This window comes from Dasypus novemcinctus, chromosome 3, assembly GCF_030445035.2.
Source record: "Dasypus novemcinctus isolate mDasNov1 chromosome 3, mDasNov1.1.hap2, whole genome shotgun sequence".
In the NCBI taxonomy this organism is placed as follows: domain Eukaryota; kingdom Metazoa; phylum Chordata; class Mammalia; order Cingulata; family Dasypodidae; genus Dasypus; species Dasypus novemcinctus.
The window spans coordinates 134,908,627-134,931,028 of record NC_080675.1 but is presented as its reverse complement, the minus strand read 5'-3'; the positions used below and the strand labels follow the sequence as shown (position 1 = coordinate 134,931,028).

The window sequence follows — 22,402 nt, the reverse complement described above, 5'->3', positions numbered from 1 at the left end:
TTCCTTAATGAAGGACAATTTACAGAAAGCCAAGATTTCCTCCTTCCTTAGCTTTATTAGAATTGCTCTTTATTTTCAGAAAAAAATATCAGAGCAAGAGATAATGGTTTTCCCTTACGTGGTTGAGTTTTGTTAATTGGACAGCCTGGAACACAGAACACCCCAGTACCCTGGTACCTCAAACTGGCACCCGCTCTCCAGGCGCGCGGCTGCCGTCCCCTCCAGAGCACCCCAGCTGCGGTCTTTCACACTCACGCTCGGGGATCCTGGTTTGTCAGAGGAATAGAGCAATCATGCCTTGTTCATGTGGGGCAGGACAAACAGCGTTTGCAAGGCAGCAGTACTGACGCCTAAGATTGTCAAAGGGGAGGACAAGGTGCCGTTGTCTTTAGAACGCTATGCTTTCATGTTCTGCTGGCTTTTGAAACCCAGTTCCCGGCTCGTAAATCGTCATGTAGCCACGTCAAGGATTAAGTAGGGTCTTTATGTTTATATTTATACACATTGTTGTTCCTGATGATTCAAGCCGTGGGGCTAGCAGGAAGCTTGGTCCACCTTGCAAAGTGCTTATCGAGAGACCTAACAACAGCAATATGTTACCTCTTTTGTTTGTGCTGCATCCTCACACCCACTCACTCGGCAACAGACTGAATGAAATGTGCTCGGGTGCTTTGTGTATGGGAAAAGAATGAAAATAATAGCCATTCAGGCAAAATAAAGCTTTTTGGTGCTTTTCAGAGAGCAGGCTTGTTTTCCCTGCTGTCCCAGTGTTCACATAATGGCCTTATCCTTGTGCTTCATTGAAACACACCCCGAGCAAGGAAGACATCTCACCTGCCCTCAAACAGGCAAGTACTCTTAAAGTGGCCAACAAGGAAGGGCAGGAACTGGGAGGGCTGTTGGACTAGGTGTCTAGGGCATATGTGAGGAGATGGACAAGGAACCATAGATGGTGGGAAATTAGCTTTGGTTCTGTCTGGAAAGATCTTAAGAGGAGTAAAAACATTATTGTCTCCATCATCACCATCATGGTGCACATTTGTTGGGCAATTACAACGTGCCAGGCACAGTATTAGGTGCATTATCTACATCTCTTTAATATAATCCTCACAAAACTCTCTGTGAAAGATATAATTGTGATCCCCATTTTACAGATGGGGAGTCCAAAGTCTAGAAAGGTTAAGAAACCTCCACAGTGTCTCTTACCTGGGAGTGGTAGGGTCAGGATTCAAAGCCAGGTCCCATATGACCCTGTACACCAACCTCTTAAACACCACTTTAAAAGACTCTGCATTAAATCTCCAGGTTTATGAATTGGAGGAATTTCAGGGAGCGTTACTTTGAGAATGCCCTCAAAGTTGGGTTGGCTTTCACTTGACAGCTCATCTTCATGACGGGCTATAGGTGAGCTACATGCTGTATCAATCCTAAATGTATGAGAGGCAGAATGAGTGAGGACATCCGCCTGGACTCGGGGCTGGTCTTCCCATCACCAGCTTAGTGAACACAAACCATACACTGCTCTTCTCTGGGCTTCAGTAGTCGGAGCTCTTGCTTAGACCCCATGCTCATTAAAATAGGTGTTAGGCTGGAAAATCATCCGGGTCCTTCTCTCTAAGAAGCCTGCTGCATATTGACCTCTGGTTAGTGGATTGCTTCTGTTTGTCTTCATGGGAAACCCACTGGAACCCCACATGCCCTTTGAGACCTCACTTGACCAGCCCTGAAGAGAATCTTACTTCTGTGTACACCGTGACCCCCTCCCCTCTCATCAGGCCATCCACATCCCCCCAACCCTAGAAAGCCCAGCTGAAATCCCATCTCCTCACAAGATCTTCCTTGTGCATTTCTCTTAGCAACTCCACATTCAGAGACATCGCTGTGGTCGTGTGAAATTGGGCATTGTAGGATTATGTATATCACTTCAAAGCTCATCTTTTTTTTTTTTTTTTTTTTTGAGACCTGGTTTACCAGCATACTGCTGGTTACATGTAATGCCCCAGCATTCATTTGGCCCCAAACAAACCATTTGATCATCACATTGGCCATTGTTTTATCACATGCCTATGTTTGTCTCTTCATGACTATAGGAGGGATAGGGTCATCAAACTCTTTGTATCTCTGCAGCACTATTGCAATATCTTGTAAACAGTAAGCGTTCTCTAATACCTGTCAGTGTGGTTCACTTCATCTTTTTAGCATATACTTTTTTTTAAAGACTTTTTAAATTTATTTATTCCCCCTCCCCCATTGTCTGCTCTGTGTCCATTTGCTATGTGTCCTTCTGTGTCTGCTTGTCTTCTCTTTAGGTGGCACCAGGAACCAATCCTGGGACCTTCCAGAGTGGAAGAGAGGCGATCATTCTCTTGCTACACCTCAGTTCCCTGGTCTCCTGCATCTCTTGTTGTCTCTCCTCTGTGTCTCTTTTTGTTGCATCATCTTGATGCACCAGCTTTCTGCTCAGGCCTGCTTGCCCAGCTCGCCACAAGGGCCAACACTCTGCATGGACCAGCTCTCTGCTCGGGCCAGCTTGCCTTCACCAGGAGGCCCTGGGAATCGAATCCTGGACCTCCCATACAGCAGATGGGAACCCAATTGCTTGAGCCACATCTGCTTCCCTAGCATAAACTTTTATCTAAAATGTTTCAGATGATGTCCAATTTGTTCAAAGAACATCCTTCGAATAGCCAATTGCCATTCATTCATAATAATGAGCATTCACTATGAGCCAGGGTACTGGTGTTAAACACAGAAGACTAGAATATGAGCTCTGTGTCCTCAGGGGGCTCATATTCTAGTCAGGAGAGGCAGAAAATAAACAAGTAAATGAGTCAACCAGTAGATACTGTCTGACAGCAGAAAACAGTATGAAGAGAATAACTAGGAGGATGGGATAGAGGAGCTATGGACTGAGGTGCATGGTCTCAGATTGGGAAGTATCTGATTGCTGCTGTAACAAATTATGACAAATCTTTCAGCTTATACTACAACACAAAGTTATTGTCTTATAGTCCCAGAGGTAAGAAGTCTAAAATAAATTGACAAAGCTGTGTTCATTCTGAAGGCTCTAGGGAAAATAGGTTTTCTTGAGTTTTCAAGCTTCTAGAGGCTGCTTCCATGCCTTGGCTCAAGGCCCTACCTCATTCTGGCCTCTGTGTCATCATCTCATCTCCTCCCTTCCTCTTTTCCTTATAAGGATAATGTCCCCATGTTAAGATCCCAACTTAATATCTGCAAAGTCCCTTTTGCCCTGTAGAGTGGCATATTCACCGGTACCAGAGGTAGGGTGTGGACCTCTTACCATAGGGGGTAAGGGAAGGCCTCTCTGAGGAGGTGACATGTCAGATGAGACCCACATGACAAAAACAACTGAGGGGAACCTGGCATTTCTAAAGAAGACACCAGGGTGGCTGAAGTGAGCCACTACTGGGAAGCAGGAAAGGAGGCTGGAGAGGGAGGCAGAGCCCAGGTCCCTCAGCCTCACGGGGGCCAGGCTAGGAGAATGATTTCCTGCTAGTGTGATGGGAAGTGGGCAGAGGGCTCAATCTGTGTTTTGAGTGGAAATGACTTCTCTGGCAATTGGTTAGAGCAGCTCTGTCCAGTAGAAATATAATGTGAGCCAAAACATATGTTACTTGAAATTTCCCAGTAGCCACATTTTAATAAGGGAAAAGAAACAAGTGAAATTAATTTTAATAAAATGTTTTCTTTAACCCAGTATATCTAAAACTTTATCTCTTCAACATATGATTAATATTCAAAAGTTATTGATAAGATATTTTATATTCTCTTTTTAGCACTAAGCCTTCTACATCCTCTGAATTTTCCATTTTCAGCCCATCGCAATTTGAATCAGTCCCATTTCAAGTTCTTAACAGCCACATGTGGTTGGTGGCTACCATTTTGGATTTCACAGGTCTAGATGCTGTTACCAAAGTCCTGTTCAAAGCCTTCTTGGGCAATGTTTGAAAAAAAAGTGAAGAGTGGAATGTCACAGAGAATGCGGGCTGTCTGTCTCTCCAAGTAGCCATTCCTGACTTTGGAGGCTTTGAGTAGGCTGCAGAAAGTGGAGAAAGGAAGAGCAGATTCTAGAAAGGAATGTCTCTTCCTGGCAGAGTTGGTGGGACTCAGTCCCAGACTCTGTCATTGGACTCTAGGAAACTCATGCGTGGTTGGACTTGCCAAGGTACACATTACTGCTGTCCATTTGATTGATCTTTGAGTTCACATCTGTATCCAACCCTCACACCTTTAGTCCCCTGAAGGAGTTTTAGCTGAAAGGAGACTTTTCCCATTTCTTTATAGACAGCACCATTTATTCATCTCATTATACCAATATTACTGGAAACAAGCACAGAGGTCAAGAATAGGAAAAATTCATTGAAGCAACTGAGAACGTATACATTGCTAGGGCAAGAAGTAGATGTCAGGTACCTCCAAGTTAATGCTGATGCTCCTGAGCTCATGCTGTGACCCTGATATTAACCATAAAAGTGTAGCCCAAAATGCTAAGTACCAACAGAGCATCATGTACATTCATTTAGATTTTTTACAGTGACATTAAATTAAAAGGGTTTATGAAACAAAAAATAAAGATCTGAATTAAATATTGAGGTCATGGTGGTTTGCACAAAGGTTAGCTGATGAGAAGCATATTCAACCCTGCACAAGACAATAAAAATAACAGCAATGTTTATTGTAATATCCTATTTAGAGCCAGGATCTCTGCAACACATTCACCTTTCAGGGGAAGGGCTGGCACTGAGTTTCCTTCTCATGATTGATTTGGTGGGCTGGCACCTTGACCCCAACATCTGGGCTATGAGTACCTGCAGCCCCTTCCAAAGGCAACTTGACCGTTTTGATAGGGAAGTGACAAAAGCTCTAATATACAAGGACAAAGGTGCCTTCCGTGAGTGCTTTGGGGCTTTAGAGCATCAGTCAAATTACCAGTGGCTCTAATTAGTGTTCCTGCAATCTGGAGCAATCTATATCTGCATTCCAAAAAGGCGTAAACTATTTCCCTCTGATAACATTTTAGCACAAGTCCTTCCTGGTTGAGTTTTATGAAATTATGAATACATGATTGGAGGAGAGGGGGGGAGCAGCTATGGTGTAAAGACCTCTTGCTATGAAAAATCAGCATCAATTTTTTCAACCAGCTGACTAACAAATATTTATATGGTACAGAAGAAGTGCTACATTCTTTGGGGGGCTTTAAGAAGCACAAGGTCCCCTACTTTCCAAAGGCTTCAGACCTGGTTAGAGGGATGTGGATGTGGCTCAACTGATAGAGCATCCACCTACCACGTAGGGGGTCTAGGGTTCAAACCCAGGGCCTCCTAGCCCATGTGGTAAGTGGGCCCATGTACGGTGCTGCTGCGCGCAAGCAGTGCCATGCCATGCAGGGGTGTCCCCTGTTGTAGGGGAGCCCCATACACAAGGAGCATGCCCTGCAAGGAGAGCTGCCCCACGCAAAAAAAAGCACAACCCATCCAGGAGTGGCACCGCACACACGGAGAGCTGACAAAGCAAGACGACACAACAAAAAGAGACACAGATTCCCGGTACTGCCGAGAATGCAAGTGGACACAGAAGAACACACAGCAAATGGACATGAGAGAGCAGAAAAAGGGGGTGGGGGGAAGGGGAGAGAAATAAATAAAACCTTAAACAACAAAAAAAAGACCTGGTAGAAAGACATAACCATGAAATGAAAAATAACAGTATGTGACACCAATGCAGTACATTGGGTCAGGCTTTAGTCTGGGATTTATTAGACCTGAGTTGTGCCAATAACTCAGTCACTTGTGTGTGATGCTTCTTGGGGTCTAGTCATTGTCTAGCAGGGGCAATAGCTACTGGATCACCCAAGACTCATTTTACCTCTCTGGACTTCAGGATCCTCTTCTAGAAATTGAGAGTTGGAAGATTGTGATGGTGGTGATAATAAAAGATGAATAGAGTGAGGTCCAACTCTGTGCTTATGACTGTGCTAAATACCTTCTGTGAATTAATTCATATATGCCTAATGCAACCCCACCTAGGAAGTGGATTCTGTTTTTCCCAATTTATAGATGTGAATACTGAGATATAGGTTAAGTAACTTACCCAACATCAAAAAGTATTAACTAATGCCAGAGATGTGATTCAAGAGCAAGTCTTTGAGCCTTATATAGTTTGGTATATTAACCTCTCTGAGGTCCATCCCAGCTGTTACATTCTACAATTCTGGGAACTTTAAAGAATCATCAGAAGATTGCTTGGGAAGGAATAAAAAGAGTCAAGACTGATGTGGGAAACCACATTACAATAAAACACAGACCAGGCATGAGCAGAACTTCAGAGAGGCAAAACACCATTGTCTATGGCTTGGGGAATTCAGAACCTATTTGTATCAGAAGGCCTTGATATTGAAATTCAACATCTCTTCTAGGGCTACGCTAATTGATCTGTGCTGATATCCCAGTTTGCACTATCATAGCACTGGTCAATCAGCAAGAGAGCCTTCACACAGCATGCAGCACCACCAGGGAAGGTAGTTCAAGCCTGCTGCATGACAAGTAGCCTCACCTTTTCAACCTTTTTTTTTATACCAGTCTCAGCCACAGATGGGGGAGCTGTGAATTTCACTTTACCATAAAGTTTAGTGAAGACACACACATACACACAGATTGGCACCCACAGAGTCTTCACTTTGAGACAAGAGTGGGTTTGGTTTCCTTCACTTACACAATTGATGCCGCCAGGGACACTTTTGTTTAGATGGCTCATTGGCCACAAACCATTTCATTATGTGTTGCCCAGCTACCTTGGCTTCCTGCACATTCTCTTGAGCAGATAGTTCATCTCCTTATCTCAGAGAATTGTTTCCCCAAGTATAGCCCCAGAGTCAATAGCTTTGATACCATCAAGGCAAGAAGGCATTAAACCACCCCTTTTTGTAATTGTTTTAGTCCTACTTTTTCATGTCTGTTTCATGAAAAGATGATGTGGTTAGATTTAAGCTGGGCCCTTTCAAGGGTGTCATTTATGCTTGGGGTTACCCACATCATCACGTGGCATGCCTTCTTTTGCAGGCCGGTGATCTTATCTTCTTTGCTGCATCTTGCCATAGAGCACCCAGCTCCTTCCAGCATCTGCATGTGTGTGCATGTGCCCACAAGCATACATAGAGGTTTGCTCGTGGCAGCAGCTCATAAATTAATTCTTTACCATTCATTTCTATAATGGAAACTGTTTGGGGGCCTTTGCTATGCCCTCAAAACAAGCCTTCGTTGGTTTCTTTACTTGGGAATCTGGAGCAAAGCTTTCCTTAAGCAGATGGATTTCTATTCCACTTAAGTTGGCAATTATATATATATAAAGATATATATAAAGATATAAAGATATCTTATATATAAAGGATATAAAGATGAATATGACTGAGCCAGTGTTCCTGAGAGATTCTCAATGTAGCCATAGAGAGAAGGCGTGTTAAATAGCTAGAATTCAACTCAGGAAAGGCCAGAGAGGCCCCGTAAACAGAGTCTATAGGAAGACAGATGAGGGGAACTGGGAGGGAAGGGCCAGGGGAGGCTGTGAAAAGAAGGAGGCATTTAAACTCCACCTTCAAACTCAACTATGAGTTTGCCAGTTAAACAAAGACGGGAAAAATAGTCCCAGCGAAGGGAAGAGCGAAGTGAACATATGAAGATGTGAAAGTGTGGGCTGTGTTTAGTATGGCTTGAGGACAGCAGGTGTACTGGGGCGAAGGGTAGAAAGATGGGCTGGCCCAGCTGGGGAAGGACTTGGTGTTGTGCAGCATCCTGAGATGTTTAGCATTTGGAGGATGTTTTAAGATTTAAATGCGATGAGTGCACCAGAGACCCCAGAAAAATCAAGAGATCTCCTTCATGTCCTCAGGCAGACAGGGCAGAGTTTGTGCATCTGTCCCCTGGTCCTTGCTCAACCTGTAGCTTTCCTTTTGCATGTCATTTAACCCTCTAGGTTAAATGACTTGCTGTTGTCAGAGTGCATCTTAAAATTGTCCTTGACCTCTCCTGACAACGGAAAAGACATCTAGGAAGTATGGCCCTTAAATCCTATATTGCCCTTGGGAAGGCAGTAGATGCTTAACCATAACATGTATAACAGCAACAGTTGTCTGTGTGGCTGCACTGGGCAAAGGAAAGGGCTCTATGCCCACAGACATGGACTTGGGGTCTTGTCTGGACTCTGCCATTCTTGGACAAGAGATTTCTCTCCAGGCTCCTCTTCGGTAAAGTGAGGAGGCTACACTCAATGACCTCTAAGGGGGTTTTTTTTAACCTCCCCTGATTCTGCCTTACCTCTTTAATTTTTAGGAAGCTAGAGTAGTCCTTGATTGAAAAGTCTGACCAGCAGATGTTTCATCTTAATTTGGGGGCTTTAGGAAAGGAATTAAAAATCATGAGATGGCCCAGTGAGAATGCCCATTCTAAGATCTCCACGTAGCAAAACTGCAGGGGGAGGGAGGGAGTCAGACTCCAACTTCCTAACTGAGCAGTCCTTAGGTTTGGAAGTTTCGGGGACTCCCCCTAGGAATGGAGTTTCATGGAGGGAGGCTGGGAATGAAAAAGGAGGGTGGAGAGAGGAGGCAGTTGCAGGATGCAGGTAAAGGACCTACAACTCAAATGCATAGAGACCGGCTCAAACTCTTTCCCCACCCACTCCCACACAGCAGATGTGGTGTGGCCATTCTTTTTTCCCATCCACTCAAAATGCCCCAGGCTGCATATCATCTTTATTCACCCAAGTTTCTCCTTTGGAGGCAGAAGAATTTCAGCTAATATGCAGTGAGGCCTTCTTTTTTTTTAAACATGTATTTATTTATTTCCCCCCCACCCCCAGTTGTCTGCTCTCTGTGTCCATTTGCTGTGTGTTCTTCTGTGACCGCTTCTATCCGGGAATCTGTGTTTCTTTTTGTTACGTCATCTTCTTGTGTCAGCTCTCTGTGTGTGCGGCGCCTTTCCTGGGCAGGCTGCACTTTCTTTTGCGCTGGGTAGCTCTCCTTACGGGGCACACTCCTTGCACGTGGGGCTCCCCTATGCGGGGGACACCCCTGTGTGGCACGGCACTCCTTGCGCACATCAGCACTGCACATGGGCCAGCTCCACATGGGTCAAGGAGGCCCGGGGTTTGAACCGCGGACCTCCCATGTGGTAGGCGGATGCCCTGTCCATTGGGCTAAGTACGCTTCCCCAGTGAGGCCTTCTTGGGGTGCCTCTTCCCTAGGCCCTGGGTTGAGTTTTGGAGGGTGTGGTCCATGGCCACCCCAGACCCAAGTGGAGGGCAGGGAGCAGAAGCGGTTGGCTGAGGCAAAGGTGCCTGCCCAGGTAGGAGAGGCCTTGAAGAGGTGTGGGCAACAGCATAGGTTTGCTTTCATAAGACCTGGACTCCAGTGCTGGCCCCAGCACAGACAAGCTAGATGACCTTCCACAGTTACTTCTCTGCACCCTTCCTTTTCTCATCTGTAAAGTGTAAATCTTAAGACTTCCTAGGACCCCTGTAAGAACTACCTCAGAGAAAGTGCTTTAAACTGTGCCTGATATTTGGTAAATGCCATGTAAATAGTAGCTTTTTAAAAAAGCCTATTTTTATTTATGTCTAGAAAGGTAAGTTAGGACAAAAATGGTGAGCATTTTGTCTGTCAAGCCAAGGAGTTTGAACTTTTTATCTTGTAGCTCATAGGAAACCACTAAAGGGATTCCTGCAGGAAATAACATTGAAGAAAGATTTGGGGAAATCTTCACCTGTCACCAACTTGGGGAGAATGAGAAGAAAGAAGGAATGTGGGTGAGGAAGCTCCGTCAGTGTCTAAGCAAAGTGGATGAGAACTCCGGGAGGTGACAGAGAGAATGGAATGGGCAAGAGATTCAAGAACTTTGGAGAGGAAGATGGCCAAGGAGGACGGGAAGGTCACTTAGCTTGGGAACAGTGTAGGAGAAAAAAAGAGCATCCCGAGATGTGTTGTGAGGATCACCAGCCATGGCCTCGACCTCAGCTGAAGTGTGAGGGAAGCAGAGGAGAGCGGGAGAAGGACAGTGCTATTCTCTGTCCTGTGGGAAGGTCCCCGTCCCAGGTCACCGAGTGTGCTACTGCGAATACTGATTGGTTTGAGTTTATAGCGTGTTTTTCTACAAAAGATTTTGAGGTCATTTCACACCTGACAAAGTAAGTGGTTTATACTTGTCTCATAAAGAAAGATGTACTAAAATGTACCAAGGAAATGTACCAAAGAAAGGAGGAAATGGAAAATGAAGTAAGATATAATGGTAGGGAGAAAAAAAAAATGAGTATGGATGGAAAATGGACTAAAAAAAGGGGTTTCATCCCCAAAGGTCTACTTTATGCCTGAGAATTAAGACTGTCATTTCTAATCTACTCTTCTTCTAAGGACAGAATTCTTCCCCGAAAGGGTGGAAAAACCATGCTCCCTTACCTCTTCTCTAATTTCCCGAATAACAGCCAGCCGGGTATTTTTCAGTGGTGTTTTCAATTATTTTCAATCTTCCTTTTTGAAATGCAAGAGCCAATGGTAAGTGCCTCCTTCTCTAAAACCAAAACAATCCTCAGGAAAGGAGAAGGAAAACAGAGAGAGAGGAGAAAGAAGAAAAGGAATAAGAACAAAAGAAAAGGCAGAGTGAGATGGAGAGAAAGCGCTAGCCGGTAGGCACTGCCAGGTGACTTGCTGGTTGGATGGTGGCGGCTGCGGCTGCCACAGAGCCATCCAACTTGTGGCTTCGCTTCCTCTCTTTCTCTTTAGTAGCACAGAACCACTCAGCCCTAGATTCCTCAGTGTTTCAGAACACAAGAGGTCTGTGAGGGCATTTTGCCATGTCTGAGGTCCCTGAGAGAGTTCACGGCCACCTCAGAATGTTTGGAGTCCCTGGGTAAGTGCCTTTCCTCCCAACTGGGTCAGCTGTTGGCTGGCACAGAGAGAAAACAAGAAAAAGTGGTTTCCCTCTTGTCTCTGCAGAAAAAAATGCTAACGGAGAGTCACTCAACTTTTGGTAAGTGCACTGAACGTTTTTACTTTCAATGCCCAAATTTCTCTGGCTTCCGTAAGTTCTTGTTGTCGAGGAAGGAGGTGGTATTATCACTACCCACCCTCCCCGTGTGGTGTGATAGAGTGGAGATAATTATCTCTATACCCAATTCAGCGTTGCGTTTTTTGGGTAACAGCTTTCGAAAAACCATCGACCGGGCTCGCACTGGTCAGGCTGCAGTTGTAGTTGCCAGCAGGGCCAGGCAGGCTGCTTTGTCAGGCAGGCTGCTGGGCCTCGGAGACCTTCTTTGGTAGATAATGAACTCATCTTCCCCTCGTCACAAGTCAGAATCTAAAACCACCCGTTTCTGGGGTATATGGAGAGAAAGGCGAGGTGAGGGGTTTTGCTGGTTTACCCTCATGCCAGAGCTCATTCCCTCCTCTCCTGACCAGCCTAGCCCTGGAGAGGAAAAGAACCTTAGCCATGATCTTGCTTTCCTGGTCCTTTTCCAAATGGGAAACTGGAGGCCCAGAGTACTGAATTAACTTTTCCAAGGTCACGGCACTGCAGATTAGAGCAGGGACAGGATTCTAGGTCTCATGACTCCAAATCCAGTATTCAGAGACTTCTAAAGTGCACAGAGCCTGACTTTGCTGTCGGATGGTCTCAGACCAAATCCTGCCTAAACATCTGGGAGAATTTGCCTTTCTCTGGACTCATGCCAAACCCTCAGTCTTTACCAAGGATGCTGTACTGCCTGGTGGGACACATGCAGAGGATATCTGCATGTGAAGACAAGGCACCTGGAGCCACCAAAGCAGGGAATGGGTCTCTGCCTTCCCCTGACAGGCTGTTCCTCCTAGTTTCGAATGGGCCATTCCAGAACTGAAAGCCACTGAGTTAGAGGAGCAGTTGGCAACATCGATGTCCAGCTAGTAGGTTTTACTCCTGAAAACAGTTCCCATTGCTGCTGCAAACCCAGGCCTCTCTCTACACACCATAAGCAATCTCAGGACCCACTCTGGCCCACCAAGCACCCTTTCCATTGTCACAGCTCCCCACCCTCCAATGGCCCCTCCCACCCAGGCCCTGCCCTAGCCTGATGACTACAACAGAACCAGACACTCAGTTCATCGTCCTCCACTTTGGGCTCCTTCCTTCTCCCTATTAAATATATTAAATATATTTTATATATATAATAATTATTAAATATATTCATTTAATCAAGCAAGCAGCAAAAAGGTAAGTGCATCTCTAGATGCCTGCCTCCATATCAGATATTACTAGTGATCCAGAGATATTCATAGCTATTCCTTTACAGGCTTTTTTCCTCCCCATACTTTTAAGTGTTTCTAACTGACCTTGGGATAAGGTCATCGTGTCACACAACTCATGGGGCGTCATCCACATGTATCCCATAGAACTGTGCCCCAGCAGGTGCTGATCTCATAGAATACAATATGGATGGTGCCCCCTGTACTTGTGAACTCAGTGAACTGACCCTGGATCTGCTCTGCTCTGTGTACTGTACAGACGTGTAATTAAATAATGCAGTGATAAATGTATATCAATAAAAGAAGGCAGGTCTGGATTCAAGCCATGTGACTTTGGATGAGTTATTTAATCTCTCTGAGCTTCAGAGGAGATATTAATCATATTTATCCCTAGGATAGTTTGATAAATTCAATGGAAAATACAAATAAAGAGATTATTCAATAAATTATTCAACATAAAAGGTCAATAAATATTAGCTCTTATTATTGTCATTATCATTAATATAATTGCTGTCTAGTCTTATTATCATTATGTTCATTAAGGGGAAATACACTACTCCCACAATGCCTGACACATACGCATTTAATAACTATGTGCTAAAGGCATGTTTTGAAGAATGATCAGGTGGAGAGTCGAGTGTGCTCTTTCAAGAAAAGGAAGAAAATTTCCTGGTATAACTGAGACCCAGAGTCGTGCAACTTTTTAATGTGGTTTTGGTTAAATCATATTTCCTGGGAACTGGGAGAGGGAAATCCTGACCTGGCCTCACTTTTGATACCTACAAGTAGGAAGCCTTTGTATCTCAGGGTGGGTGGGGCTCAATTGTGTTGACTTACTGCTTCCTGCCCCCTCCCCCTTCTTTTCTAAAGAAAACTTGTGAAGGAGAGGCCTTTAGCTCTGTAGTTTTTATGTCAGCTTTCACTCTGCACAGAGATTAGGTGGCAGGCTTGGACCTCAAGGGTCTGGCTCCACAGCCAACGTCTGGTACCAGGCAGCTGCGCCCTATAACTGGCTGCCTTTCTGCTTGGACAGCACACCCTGGTAGATGGGACAAGTGCTAGGAGTTCCTTCTTCCCCCATGCCCGACATCTGAGATACTTTTGGAGATTTTTTTTCCATTTTCTTCCAGATGCTCAGTGCTGTGCAGCCACAGCTAGGCAGTCCCAAGCCTGGGCCACACCTGGGGCATCTGGGTGAACCTGCGTTCAATGACAAAAGCAGGAAGAGGGTCCAGGACTCTACAAGCTGGAGCCAGGCTTAAATAGGTGCATGGGGCTCAGGTCTGAGGGGTGGCAATAAAACTCTACCTATTTTCTAGAGTTTTTGCAAGATCAAGCAGACTGGGTGTCTGGTACCAGAGGGACAGGGTGCAGGGGAGTCGGGATGATGCCAGAGGATACAGTGGGGTAAGAAATCCAGATCCTCCTGCAGGCAACATATACTCAAGTGAATATCAAAGATCAACTTCAGCAGTAGGCAACAGAATTCACACAAGAGCTTGGAAGCCAACCCTTGAGAGATCAGAGGGGTCAAATCTCCCCTGCTTCACAGTCTATGGTCCAGATTATTTGTTCATATGATCCTTTCTCAAACATTCACTGGTGTTTACGTTGCTACCCCCAGTGCTAAGCAACAAGGGCACAAAGGTGAAGGAGACAGCCCCTGTCCTTCAGACTGTACCTTTACAAAGCCAAATGCTACGTACAAAATGAACAACTCACTTGCTTCCAGAGGTTTCCAAATGTCCAGGGTTAAGACATCATGAGAAGAAACAACCAGATGCTAACTTCATGATGGGACCTGATATGATTTCAAAGCAGATGGAGACAGCGAAGACAGCCTCCGATTAGTTCTTTAGAGAGGTGGATGGTGCACTAAACCTGTGGTCTCCGTGGAAACCAGGCACAGGGCTACAGGCCAGCATGAGACATGACTTAGAGTAGGTGTGGCCTGTTCTCACACTCCAAACAGGCTCCTGTGGAAGGCGGGAACAGAGGTGGCCATGTTCTGGCTCCTTGTTTTTTTGCACGTTAAACTTGTAGTACCTGCTATCAAGTCTACAGCGACGTATGTAAGGAGGGGTGAGGCTGGCAGAGTGTTGTGCTCACTGATTGATTCATGGGCATCCTCGTCACTGTAATTATTAGCGCCCCACCTGTGGATTAGCCTCTGTTAGCCAAGCTTCATCCCACATCTGGAATCACTTCAATTAAATAGGCTTCTTTTTTTTCCCTAGTGATATTCTTTTCCTACTACAAAGGAAGGACAAAAAAGAATAGGTAACATAGACTGGAAAAAGAACAAGTCAGAAATGGTTTTCGTGACAGGAGCTCAATTTGGGGAGACGAGTGCTGGGCTCTGACCCTAGCTCTGCCTCCAACCTGCCAGGTCCCTTCATTGCCCTGATCCTCATTCAATGGTTAACCTAGGGAAAGGGCAGCAGATGAGGTTAGAGAGAGCCTTAAAGGTTGAGGTAAGGATTTTGTACTTGATTGTGAGCAAAGGGAATCTTTGAAGGTGTTTTCAATAGGGAAAGGACCTGCTTGGGCTCACCATTGAGAAGCATCACTGGTTGCAGAGTAGACAAGGTTTGGGTCGTGATGTTTAATTGCAACCAAGGGTCCAGCTTGGAAGGTGGTGGCAGAAGGCAGAACTGGGGAGCTCTTTAGGAGATAAATCCTTGAGGACTCAGTGTCTGATGAGCATGTGCCATGGTGGGGAGGGAGGAGTTCAGAAAGCTTCCCGGCTTCTCTGCTGGGATTGAATGGAGGTGTCTCCAGCTGAGATGCAGAACCCAGGAGGCAGCGGATTGGACAAAAAGGCCATGACCAGTGGGTGGATGTGTTCAGGGAAAATGGGAGAGGGAGTCTGAAACTGGGGGGAAGATCTGATGCAGAGATTGAAACTGGAGGTTCATTTATTATTCAGGGAGGTGGAGCATGCCAAGACCAGCCCATCAAGGAAACCTATGGGACCATCATGTTAGGGGCAGGTGGAGGAAAGGACACAGTACCAGAGATGGGTCAGACAGGTTCACGGACAACCATTGTAGCCCCTAAAGTCTCTTCCCATTCTGTCATTATTTTAAGTTTGCCAAAAAACAAGAATGAACTCTCTCTGTTTTATCTCCCATATCAGTCCACACATTAAGCAAAATGGGCCAACACAGATTTTCCAGTGGTGTTTTAAGCTGTAACTTAGTTCTAAATGGGAATGCTCCCCTCACATGGGCTGTAATTTATACCAGCATGAGCTGGCTCAACAAGCATTGTCACCCTGTAGAGTATATTTCAGCTGAATTCCATCATGGTTTTTTTTTTAAATTTCATTAATTTTTCATATTAATGGTTATGTCCAAACTTTAACCATCAGAAATCTAGCTGATGACATATTACTTGACACATTAGAAGAAGCCAGCATAATGGAGTACATGAGTGGGAAAGATATTAGGACACTAGTGTTGAGGTATATAAATACCACTGGAGGTGATAGTCTGAAGAGCAAAACCAGGTAGCGGCTACTTGCTTTTTCAATCGACAATACATTTTCATCCCAGTGCCAATTTTTGGTGGTAAAAAAAAATGGATTACTAATTTCTCCTGCCTGTGGCGGTAAGTCAAATGGTGCAGACCAGCAGATCCCAGGGTTGCATCTGTAAACGAAAGCAGAGCGCCTTCGCAATTAAACAGACAGCTTGAGCTCCAAACAGGTAAATAAGCTACTGAGGACTTTGTGGAAGGAGACCCTGAGATGGAGTTCCCACTCTAACTCTGATCTCCAGGGTCCTTATTTGAAAAATAGGGACAATAATAAAATCGAAATCACAGGTTGTCATGACAATTAAATGTGTGCGAAAATTGCTTTGTCAAGTGGAGTGTGTTAGACAAAGGTTGTTTTTATTGTTTTCTTACTTGTGGGGAGACTTCACTCTCAGGAATGTCTCCCGGCCCTGGCAGAGCCAATGAGAGCTGATAGTGTTTCTGCAGGTTCTGTTTTTGAAACCCTTTCTGGCCCACACAGTTTCACTTACCCTCTCCATTTTACTAGCATCTGAAAGATCATGTGATTGACTGATCGAACACTAGCAACCCTGAGAGATATTGTTCCACGGCCCAGGGCTATTCTTTCCATTTTTATTAAAACTCTTATTAACTCATAGCCCAAGAGCTTTTAAGCCAAGCCCGGTCTTCTTACGGCCTCTTGATTCCATCAGAGCAGTTTGCGTGCAGCGTTCCGGTCCCCCACTTTGTGAGGATACAGCAAAGACAATAGGCAAGTGATGTTCTTCTGGAGATTCCGGGGTCCTCTTGCCCTATTTGCTTGCAACGCTATTCCCACACTGGACGTGTAGATGCTTAAGGTCCACAAGTCCACTCCTCTGATCCCTTTAAAAATCCAAATATTTCTAGAGAAAATGGCTATCTAATTTATAGCTCAGTGATGCTGGGCTTGTCAGCTCTGGTTCTGAGAAGAGGGAAAAAATATTACAGGACTAGGCCCCTGAGTGAAAAATGTGTGCCATCAAGGGGTGCTAAGTGTAAAAGGGGACAAGAAAGGGGAACCTGAGGCACGGGGCCTAGCACATAGCCTTGCCGAGGGGCAGCTGTGTCTGGGAAGCTCTGCAGCTTTTTGGTCTGAACAAAATGGCTTCCTCTCACCAGAAGAGCAGGGTGTATGAGAAAGGTCCATTGTCTCGGCCGGAGGGTAAAGCTGCATCTCCGTTCTTCCCCTGTGAGCTTCACGGTGATTTTTATCCTTCAGTTGGTGTATCCTGAAGTGGCCTCACTGAATTACACAAATTCATCTTTCCGTTAATAGGCAGTCTTAAGCTTAATGTCATCACCTTAGTAATCCACTAAGTTATAGAGCACCTGAAAATAGCAACTCACTTTGCAGCTTGCTTTGCAGCTTGCTTCTTTCTTGACACAAAATACATCCAGTCTTTGATTTTTAACTCATGTTCACATCAAGGGACCAAACACGCGTAGTTGAGGCTGAGATCATAGAAACCAACCTTAGATCTCTAACATTATTGACTGATACTTTATTGCCATGAATTAAGAAGTAATTTAGCCCTAAAAGCCATTCAGAAGGAAAACCTGGGTCTAAGACCCCACTCTGATCTATGCCCACTATTTTATGCTTTCTTTGCAGTGAAGGCAATGCCTTTTTCTTTGCAATTTCTTAACATTTGGGGAACTGTTACTTTTACCTTTATTAAATAACAAATTTAAAAATTCTACAAAGATTCATGGAGCTCTCATTCACTATGTAGCTGGCACTGTGCTAAGTATGCTGGAGATGTACAACTGGCCAGTTCTCAAGAACAACTAGCATGGCAGTGGTGCTTGATGGTTGATGAGGTATTCTTGTATAACAGTGTTATATTCACTGCCACTTTACACATAAGGAAATGGAGGCTTAAAATTATCCAAGCAGCAAGTGTTGGAACCCAGATAAGGACCCAGATCTTGTAACCTCTACATGGTGTTCCCTAAACCACACTGCCTCACAGGATCTTAGACTCTTCCCTGGGAGACAAGAGTTAAACCCAGGAGAAGAGAAATGACAGTGCAGAGAAGCTGTGATTAAATATCAAATTCATGATAAAGACAGGTGTTAATGGATTTCAGAAAAGGGTAAAATCATGGTAACCAAAAATTGTAAAAGAGATGGAGCTTGATGGGTTTGGTTAGCTGGAGAGAAAGGAGAAGAAACCTTTAACTGGATAGCACCAGATAAGTGAAGGGACAAAGAAAGGAAGCTATCAGTAGGCTGTGGTCAGGAGGAGCAAGACAAGGTTGGGTTGGAACAGAAAGCTGAATGGCAGGAGACACTGTGGGAGCAAAATAAGGAAGGAGGAAGACATGCCAGGTAAGGATTTATTTTCCTCAATAAAATGTGATAGATGATATCCTCAGGCATGACATTCCACTGGCATATTCAACCTTCCCTTTTTTTTTCAATCAGAGGTAAATCAATGAAATTGAATATTCGTTAAAATAGTTTGTCAAAGTATGCTAGACACCCAAAAAAGTAGTAGCTTAATCAAGATAGAAGTTGGTTTATATTTTACATAAAAGTCTGAGCTGGTGTAGCAGCTGTGCCACACAATAATGGCACAGTCCCAGGCTCCTTCTGCCATCCTGAGGTTTGCCTTCATCTGCACATCCAATTCCTCACCCTATCCGTTTTCCAGGAAGCAAGCAGAAGGAAGGGGGAAAAGGGAGGGCATGCTCGTTCTGTTCAAGGTAGAACACTAGCTGTCCTGTTTTTGCCTGAACTGAGGGATTGTCTAGGACATTGGCTTTCAGTGCTAAAACCAGGAGAGTCCCTGGCAAACTGGGGAGTTTGTCTCCCTAGTTCAAAGACCCCACCTGAATGGTGTATGTTTCCTTTGTGACTTACAGCCCACTCTTTAGAACTTAATCACATGATCACACCTAGCTGCAAGGGAAGCTGGGAATATAGTTTTTATCCTGGGTGGCCATGTGCCCAGCTAAAATCTATATTCCTAATGAAAGAAGGGGATAATAGATATTGGGACACAAGTAGTTGTCTCTGCCATTAAATACAAATATTTTTGTTGGAAGAAGAAAATAGTTCTCCTAGAAGTTGATAAGTTGATGCACAGTGTGTCTGCTGGTGCTGTAACAAGAAGCTCTGCAAATACTGTCCCATAAAGTCAGGTTTAGGGATTAGCATATAAGCTACAGCTTCATCCTTTTCCCAACCCAGAATGTATATCTGAGATTGATGCTTTATAGGGATAGCATTGAATGCCTATGAGCTTATATATGTATTTTAAAAAGCATTAATTAGCCACAGAATCTTGTAACACCCTCACAATTCATTGCACACACCACTGTGGCCAGACATTAAAACTGAGATGCATTTTAGTAGGTTGTCAGAATTGTTTTGAATTCAGGAGTAGTGAAATGACATGAAGTGAAAATATTTGAGAAAGATTCATTTGGAAGAGTGGGGTGTCTCTCTCCTTAATCCAAAAATATCCAAATGAGGTGGGGACAAAAGCATGGTTCTAGATTTTGCAGTTAAAGATTATCAGAGAGTTAGGACTCTGGGCTTCTGTAAGAATAGCGCGGTAAAGAAACTGGGAAATAATCTGCTCCAACCCTGCCCTCTGGGGAAGTTTCTCTATTTCCCATCAAGATGTGGGAGCGTTAGCTTGTTAATATCCCAGAAACAGCTTTTAGACAAAGGTCTGCTGTGCGCCCCTTCCTTTTAGGAGGCAACTTCAACCCTCAAGCACTTGGAAGGAGAGAATGGGCCAGTGTACAAAGATGTGGCCATGAGTTCTGAGGATAATCAGATCTGCCCCACCAAGGATGCCCTCCAGACTTTGTCTTGACTTTGCTGGAGTAAGCTTTCTATATAAAACCTTCCTAATTAGAGATTCAAATCTATCTTATCATACACTCAGCTTCAAGGCACAGCAGAATGAACTGGCATAGGGTGGGACCCAGGAAGGGAAAGAAAATATGGCAATGCTTGGAAACTAGTTATTCTTTAGAAGAGCGTCCAAGACACAACTTAGTTAAGGTTTCCCATCCTGGCAAAGGCCCTTCATCACCTCGTCTTCCATCACAACCTCCCAGGATAAAACTACTGTTGCCTTGCTGATCATTCCAGTGTGTGACCTTATTTCTACTTTGCATTGTTGTTTCTCTTCTTGACGGCTTAATATTTTTGTTAGCAAAATCACTTTGCTATAGAGAGCTAAACTCTTTCTGCTCCTAAATTGAGGTGTGGTCCCTCATGCCCGAGTAAATCTTGAGTGTTATGTGAATCAAATAGACACTTGCCATGTGTTTCTCATCACACTCTGTGCCTATTTTTTTGTGTACCCTGGAGCTTCCAATTTTAAGAAAATAAACATTCCAAGGGCATTAGTATGCTTGTATGAATTAGCAACTTTGAGGAGGGAAAAGCTGAAGACAAGATCGAGCCATACTTCCAACAGCTCTACTTGCCTGGAAATATTTGTCATTTATAAAGGTTTTCAGTCTGCATCAGCCACTGAGGAGGTTACAAAAGCCTGGTAACAATTTTGATTGTGTAGTGATCCAAGGAGTTGTTAAGGAAAATAAATCTGTATTAGTTAAGAACTGAAGAGCTGTAATATAATATTTTGCAGCCATTATATGTAACATTTGCAAAGACTATTTAATGATGTGGTAAAATGCTCCTAGTATAATGTTAAGTGGAAAAGGCAAGATATTCCAGTTTTGTAAATTTGTATAGATAGATAAAAAGACTAGAAGGTAATTCTCCAAAATGTCAACAATGTAGTAGGATTTTAGATGATTTATGGTTTTATCCTGAAAATGAACTATGTTTTCTACATTTTTCTAAATATTTATGAATCATTTGTTAATACAAATGAATACTACATTTATAACTATGGACAGTTATTCAATTTTAAAAGAATAAGGAGGAAAATCTCATTATGAATGTATGAAGGTATTGCTAGAAATAGATAATTTTCTGCAAAGACAAATAATGTAGCTCTTCACCTTTAAATGCTTTAAGTCAAAAGTCTCATCCTCAGTGGGATACCTTTAAATTTACTTATTTGTTCATTTATTCACTCGTTTATTCATTCAACAGCATGTGTTGTCCCACTCTATGCCAGGCACAGGGTTAAACTGCGTGAGGCCTGGGATCTGACCACGAGAAGCCTGCAGTCCAATGAAGAGCTGTTAATACTAAGTGTAAGGGGAAACGGACTTTGGCCCAGTGGTTAGGGCGTCCGTCTACCACATGGGAGGTCCGTGGTTCAAGCCCCGGGCCTCCTTGACCCGTGTGGAGCTGGCCCATGCGCAGTGCTGATGCGCGCAAGGAGTGCTGTGCTACACAGGGGTGTCCCCCGCGTAGGGGAGCCCCACGCGCAAGGAGTGCACCCATAAGGAGAGCCGCCCAGCGCAAAGGAGGGAGCAGCCTGCCGAGGAATGGCGCCGCCCACACTTCCCGTGCCGCTGACGACAACAGAAGCGGACAAAAGAAAACAAGACGCAGCAAAAAGACACAGAAAACAGACAACCAGGGGAAGGGAGGGGAATTAAATAAATAAAGATAAATCTTTAAAAAAAAAAAAAAAAAAAATACTAAGTGTAAGGCAGTATGTTAGTTGTCTCATAGTGCTGTGAATGGAGCATGTGTTTGATGGATGAGTTAGTGAATAAAAAGAAGCCAGGGTTTGTCATAAGTGCTGATCTTTCCTTTTGAATTTTCTGCACTCTATGAGATTCCTACCATCTCCTTGTAGGAGTCAGAAGTATCTGGTCCCTACCTTTCAAGTAGATCGCGTCACAAAATGCCAGTGGCTCATGGAAGAACTGACGAGCTCTTTCCATGTGCTGTCCTGGCGAGCTTGTGCCATGAAGGACTGGATGACTCTGGAAAGAGTCAGATTTGGAGACCTCCAGTTGTGGGGAGTTCCTCTCTCATTAATGGAGGGTTCCTATGAGACTAGAACTCAAGCCAGAGTCCTGGCCAGACTACTATTTTGTTTGTTTGTTTGGAGAGAGAACTTAAGACCTCTAGCGTGTGATCTCAAAGGCCCTGAAAGGCCCTCTGTCACTCCCACACCCCTTGCTTACTGATGCAGTAACTGAGGATAGCTCTTCCACTCCAGTGAGAAAGAAGAGTTTAACAGGTCAATGCCCCAGGGAGCAGTGGCCCACTGAATTCCATTAGCCCTAAGGTATAAATGAAAGCCTGGGGAGGCTGTGGCTCCCTGCTGTGAAACTCCCTGGGGTATCTCCTTCTCCAAACTGGCAGTGATTCAGGTGCACTAAGGTGAGGCCTGAACCAAGTTGGGCAAGAGGAAAGACATCTCCCTGGTATGTTTTCACTAAATGCTCTGTCTGACCTCCTCCCTCACTTTCTAAGGGTGCCACCTTTCCCAGTGGGGTGTGCAGTCCTTCTGAAAGTTTTTTGGGGGGGGAGTAGAGAGGGGGATGCTTAATGTCTTCTTTGCAGGGCTCCTGGAAATCCTTAAATGATCTAAGTAAATGAGTAACTCTTTGGATATTGCAAGATGAAAGTAAATGAGTTGCCCTGAGACCATAATGAATGCAAATGAATTCTGCACC

At 44.4% G+C, this 22,402-nt stretch overlaps 1 protein-coding gene and 1 long non-coding RNA gene across 3 annotated transcripts in view; both read left to right on the top strand.

Moving 5' to 3' along the window:
- The window catches only part of RORA (RAR related orphan receptor A), a 712,506-nt gene that overhangs the window by 367,340 nt on the left and 322,764 nt on the right, over window positions 1–22,402 (top strand). The gene's annotated exons all lie outside the window — the stretch shown is intronic.
- Window positions 10,792–22,402, top strand: part of LOC131278018 (uncharacterized) — a 33,695-nt gene continuing 22,084 nt past the window's right edge. Inside the window, exons 1-2 of the long non-coding RNA XR_009185116.2 lie at window positions 10,792–10,913; window positions 11,000–11,033. This is a non-coding gene — a long non-coding RNA (uncharacterized lncRNA). The remainder of the gene's footprint in view (window positions 10,914–10,999; window positions 11,034–22,402) is intronic.